Source organism: Triticum aestivum, chromosome 2A, assembly GCF_018294505.1.
Source record: "Triticum aestivum cultivar Chinese Spring chromosome 2A, IWGSC CS RefSeq v2.1, whole genome shotgun sequence".
Classification (NCBI taxonomy): Eukaryota; Viridiplantae; Streptophyta; class Magnoliopsida; order Poales; family Poaceae; genus Triticum; species Triticum aestivum.
Window position 1 is genome coordinate 680,040,939 of NC_057797.1, and position 6,393 is coordinate 680,047,331.

The window sequence follows — 6,393 nt, forward strand, 5'->3', positions numbered from 1 at the left end:
ATGAAAACGTGTCTAGAAACTACCACTTTACGAATTTGTGCCGAAAACTACCATTTTTTTGCTAATCTGTGACTAAAAACTACCATGTCGGGAAAGTGCCCGATTCGCCTCTTCTAAACGCCTTTCTAACAAGATGGGCCCACAAATCAGGTTAACTGTTAACTTTGACCGTTATTACAAATGAGACCCACACGTTAACCCTCTTCTTCCTCCTCTCTCCTTTTCTTTGGCATTTCCACAAACACCCCGTGTGTGTGGCGGCCCTCAACGCCGGCCGCGGTCGTCCTCGACCTCTCAGCCCCGGTCGTCACGTCGCCGTGCAGCGCCGACCACAGCCAGACCACGCGCGTGACGCTGTCTGCCCGCTGTTCCCGGTCTCCTTCTCTGTCGCTGCCTCCTGCGGCGCTGTCGGCGTCACAGGGCTCGCACGCTCCGCCCGCTCGTTCCTGGCGCAGGTCGCGAGCGCGCAGAGGGTCGCCAGCTCGTTCGCGTTGTGCCTCCCAGGCGATGGCGACCGCGCGGGCGCGGCAATCTTCAGCGGCGGCCCTTTCTTCCTCGCTCCCCGGGCTGACCGGCCGGCAGTCACGACGCTCCTGTTCGAGGGGGTCCCGCTGCGCCGCCCGTTCGCCGGAGACCCCGGCTACTACGTCTCGGCCAGCAATGGCATCGCCATGGACGGAGCGCGTGTGGCATTCGCGAGCGCCGGTGCGCCCATCGTCGGCTTCTCCACGGTCCACTACACGGAGCTTCGCCACGACGTGTACCGCCCCTTGATCGCGGCCTTCGACCGCGCCATGGGCAGGAGCGCGAGGAGGGTCACGCCGGCGGTGGCGCCGTTCGAGCTCTGCTACGACTCCACGAAGCTGCTATCGGCTATCGTCGCAGACGGGGCACTCAGTGCCAGAGGTGGACGTGATGCTGGAGGGCGGGCAGAACTGGACGGCTTTCAGCGGCAACTCCATGGCGCACGCTAGCTTCGACCGAGGCCGAGGACGTCGTCTGGGCCGACGCCGAGGACGACCTTGGCCCTCCCCCGCCAGCGCCCTGGTCGGAGACCTGCTCGAGGAGTAGGCCGGGGACGGCAGCAGCATCCAGAGCCACGCGCTCGGCTCGCTCGAGAAGGGCGCGTCGGTCAGGATCTCGGGCAAACTGCAGGTGCACACAAGGTGTTTGTAGAAATGCCAAAGAGAGGGAGAGAGGAGGAAGAAGAGGGTTAACGTGTGGGTCCCATTTGTAATAACGGTCAAAGTTAACGGTCAACCCGACTTGTGGGCTCATCCTGTCAGAAAGGCGTTTAGAAGAGGCGAATCGGGCACTTCCCCGACATGGTAGTTTTTAGTCATAGATTAACAAAAAAGTGATAGTTTTCGGCACAAATTCATAAAGTGGTAGTTTCTGGACACGTTTCCATGAAATGTGGTAGTTTTTGGTTAAATACTCCAAAGAAATATGACCAGATTCATTTGCTCGTATCATATGGCCTATCGGAATGGCAGTTAAGCAGAATCTGCAAACACATCTGCCTGGCCTGGGTGCGGTTTACAGTTAAAAGCAAAGCATTTACAGAGAAAGGGCTTAATTCTGCGAGTAGTAGTATAATGGAAAAGAGGACTGAATGGATGGCAGGGGCCGAAACCCACCCGATCCTGAATAAACGAGTCACTTCTTGCCGACCAGCAAACCCGGATATACACAGATCAAAAGCACTGGAGTGATTGTTACAGCATCCATATGACACAACCTACAATCCATAAGCAAATCTCTGACTCTGGTTTTGACTGAAATATATAGATGAGAAAAACACTGGAATTAATATATCTGAGGGGTTTTATTTATTTATAGTTAGAAACACTGAAGACAACCGCGAGCACAGCAAAATCTAAGCAATCCCTCTTATTACATGGCCAACAACAAAAGGAAATAAATGGTCTGGCGCGTCACCTCTCAACACCATGCTGAAACTGGAGATCTGAAACTAGTTCGCACTGAAACATTTCTTCTGTCCGAATCATCCTCTGTTACAGAAAACCGAGAACCAGATGATGAAAGTGCGTCGGTCAGACGCATTCGATGTTGGCAATATGCTGAACAAATCCCTTGCGGTCTCCTTCCAGCTGCGCGGCGAAGTCCCTCGGCATGTTCCGCGCATACAGGTGCTGAAGCGACCTAAGGTACCCGAGGCCTTCAGGCACGGCTTCCAGGCTCCAGAGCTCACGAAGCTCTAGGTATGTCAAGTTGGTCATGGAGCCATCGCTTATCTCAACTGAACTCAGATTGTCCAGCTTTCCTAGGAACAACCGCTTGAGCTTGGGAAACCATCCAGAACAGAATGCCAGGGATTCCCCGTCATACGCACAATAGAGGTTGAGGTAAACTAAGTTCCCCATTTCAGACAAGGATTTGAGCGGGTCCTGCGCCAGCCCGGACCAGCGCATTTGTCAGGACCTTGAGCTTGTCAAACCCCTCGGATACCGGAAAGAGCACCCCGTTCTCCAGCTTGCCCGTCAGGTAAAACTTCTCCACGTTTCTGAGCGGCTTGAACTTGTCCAAACTGAGGACTTCGTCGTTTTCGCCGCGAGTTCCGACCGCCAGTTTCGTCAGGACGGTCATCTTCCCTATCGAAGTCCACAGGTCCCCGCCGTAGCTTGGAAGGACTGCCGTGATGCCCAGGCTTCTTAGCTGCGTGAGGCACCCCAGATTTTGAACCAAATCTTTGTTGGCCTTCACCTCACGGAGAGTCTGCAAGTGCTTGAGCTTCCAGATGCTACCAGTGACTGATGTGCCATACAAATCGTTGCTCACAGATAAGTGCCGGAGGCTTGAGAGCATCGCTATTTCACGTGGCAGCTCCATCACACGAGCAAACCTGAGGTGCAATGACTGCAGTTTCTTGAGCCTCGCTATTGATCTTGGTATGGTCTTCACTTTCGTACGTGAGAAATCAAGGTAGTGCAGATTGAACAGACCAGCTGTGATGGCTTCCGGGATGTGCTCGAGGAGGGAGTATCTGAGGCACAACACCCTTAGCAGCCTGAAATTCGATGAAGCGGCGCAGATCCATGGAACCGGCACATGCTTGTCGAACAACAAAAATGAGCGCAGATGTTGTGAAGCTGGGCCTGGCTGAAAGACCTGGCCTCCACGATGCACTGATACACGGCTTGCTTCGTCACCGCCGTCTGTCACGTCTGGGTTATTCCAGATAAGAGCGAACCTCTCTTTTCTTGATATGGTCGGCGTCATTTCTCTCACAAGGTCATGCACCTGAAATCTTTTTGGCCTTCCGTATTCATTTCTTTCCGTCACTTGAATCAGTGAGCGCTGAGCAAGTTCTTTGAGGTAATCCTCGGCGACTTCCTCCAGGGTCGTCTCTGTTCCGCGATCCTCAACGAAACCTTCAGCTACCCACAATCTGATTATCCATTTCCGTCGTATTCGGTAATTTTCGGGGAATAACCCACAGTACAAGAAACAGTTCCTCAAGTGGCTTGGAAGATCATCCAAGCTTAGCTTCAGAAAACTTGAAACCCAGTTCAGCTCTGGATTATTTGTTAGTTGCCAGTTAAGTTGATTGTAGAATAGCTTCCACTCATGTTCCTCCATTTCTCTGTAAGATAGGAGACTCCCTATAGCTACTATAGCGAGGGGCAAGCCTTGGCATCTCTCTAGAATTTTTTCTGCCCAGGGAACAAGACCTTGAGGGCATCCCGATGTTGCCCTGTTTTGCCTTGAGAATGCTTTTCTGCTGAAGAGGTCCCATGATTCTCTTTGTGGAAGAAGACCAATTCTGATAGTCTGGTTATCCTCTGCAAATGAGGCAACAGCTTCCGTGCGAGTAGTAATGATGACTCTACTTCTGCACTTATTCTTGACAAATGCTCGTTCAAGGAATAACCAAGAATCTCTATTCCACATGTCATCCAAGACAATAAGGTATCTCTTGTTCCCGAGGTAACTATGGATTTTATCCACCAAATGTGTTGGATCAGTTGTACCAGCTTGCTCATCAGGAATATAAAGTTGTTTGATCAGTTTACTTAGAAGATCTTCAACGGGATAATTTGGTGATACCGTGATCCAAGCATAGCAATCGAAGTTCTTTCTGATTTTTTGTTTCCTACAGATGCTGCTTACAAGAGTTGTTTTGCCGGAACCACCCATTCCACAGATGGAGATAATCGTACGATCCAAACCATCATCATTTATGCATTGTGTCAGCTTTTTTGCTTCATCTTCATTTCCTATGATTTCTTCATTGTCATTATCACTTAAGTAGGAAGAATCAGACATGTACATCTTACGAGTAACATTGTGGTGTGAAGATCCACCCCCAAGTCCAGCAGCTACTGTTATGCCGTATCTTTCTTTCACAGTTGATAGATTTTGAAGTCTTTCTTGTACTTGTTTGAGCTGAGCAGAAATATCTTTCCATGCCTTCACCCTCTTTGATCGATGGAGTGCCTTATTCAGAAGACCTTCTACATTGTCCATTTTTCCAAGGAGAAATGAATATTCGTCGATGATATCCTCAACTTCAGAGGCAATCTTCCTTATGTGCTTCAGCCATGCTTTGAGAATTTGGTTATTTTCACTATATGGATGTACTTGACTTATGAAGGCCTGCATGATCTCAAATTCAATCTCAATTTGTTTCATCATGTTTTCTGTTTCAAGTAAAATGTTGCCTTCCTTCCCCAATTTCAACCTAATTGCATTCAGTGCAACTCCTCCAAAGGTAGCTGCGATTTTCGAAAGCACAACAAGTATAAGACCTTCTGCCATGGTTCCTGACTTCACTACTTCAGCTGGTTGACCCCTCCCGTCGGTGATTTCGTAACTGGCAGGAAATGAGAAAATCACTTTGTAAGACACCACAAATTCATCCACAATAAGATACTTAATAAAAAAAGATACTATTTTCAAAGCCATCGACGTCCCTTTTACATCATCAGATTATTTTCTTGTTCAATAGCTGCGAGGTAATGCTATTATTGGAAAGCATACACAATGAGATAATTCTATTATTGGGAGGCATCACGGACTCAGTCCCCTAGGTCATGTGATTGCCAATGTCCTTGCTGCTTAGGACTCGTTTGGTTCGCATAATTCTAAACACATAGGAATATGATATGAATGCATGCGCAAACTAGATGATCGGAAAACACATGAACTTTGTAAACTTAAGTGTTTGATTCACAAGAATAGAGGAAACATAGAAATCCTAATAAAAATGGTCAAATCAAAGTCAAACTACATGAAAAGTATAATTAGAATGCTATTAGGCTGGTCATAGTGGGGAGTAACTTAGACTAATGTTATGCATATGACACTGGTCTAAGTTACTATCTTCATAATGCAAAGTAACATAATAGTAGTGTCATAGATGACTTCATTTATTAGCTTGTAGACTCATTTTGTTTTGGAAAGCGCTATGTTACAGTAATATATTATGTTACCACCTCTCATTAAATACTTGCCACATAAGCAAAAATTTCTTGAAGTGCGCTATGTTATTAGCTAAGTTACTCCCACTATGACTAGCCTTATGTCACTAAGGGTCCCAATCTCGTTCTTCGTGCATAGAAAATATAAACCAGTCCAAGCGGATGGTAGAATTTCTGCGTTTTTCTTTTGAAATGAGTTCAAAGGATTCTCTCCTTTTTATTTGCTCCATTGAGCCAAACGTATAAATAGTGCTCCCATAGGAAAAAAATATTATTGCTATATTTTTTCCTCCGCTTCTTGTTTGAGCCAAAGAGGCCCTGAGCCACTAGGGTGGCGTTTGGTTTGAGGACAAAGGTGGATTGGCTGAGGGTATCCCCAACCACCTCGTTAGGGATAGCCATTTGTTGTTGTTTCGTTGGGTTGGATAACCATGTTTTCTTGTTTGGTTGGAAGGATGAGAATTGGATAGGTTGTTGTGATGACCTCTTTGCTAGAAGAAGGTGGTATTACCCCTATAGCAATTTTAGAGCAACCTTTTGAAATCAACTCGCTATACCATGCAAGCCTCTCGGAAGCTGCAGAGATTACAAAAAGAGGGTGCTTTCCTGTGTTGCACTAAAAAAATCTAGACGGAATAGTAGGTACTCCCTCCGTTCGGAATTACTTGTCTCGGATATGGATGTATCTAGAACTAAAATACATCTAGATACATCCATTTCTGCGACAAGTAATTCCGAACGGAGGGAGTATAAAGCAAATTGCCCAATGTTTCCAAATTAGTCTTCTCATTCGCATACTCTGTTTCTTGGCACACATAACTGATCTTTGGATGAATTGAGTTGTCAAAGATTCGGTGTGATTAGGACAAACGTTACTAATAGTTATTACTAGTGAGAATCATTTTGGAAAGTCAAATCATCTCAGTTGCAATTTGGCAATGATCCCCAC

The 6,393-nt window shown here is 47.1% G+C and overlaps 2 pseudogenes; one reads left to right on the plus strand and one right to left on the minus strand.

Moving 5' to 3' along the window:
* The first annotated feature begins 267 nt into the window (after nt 1-267).
* On the plus strand, nt 268-1,185 carry LOC123191841 (chitinase CLP-like; annotated as a pseudogene).
* A 646-nt stretch (nt 1,186-1,831) lies between these two features.
* Nucleotides 1,832-4,828, minus strand: LOC123185906 (disease resistance protein RPM1-like; annotated as a pseudogene).
* Nucleotides 4,829-6,393: the final 1,565 nt, after the last annotated feature.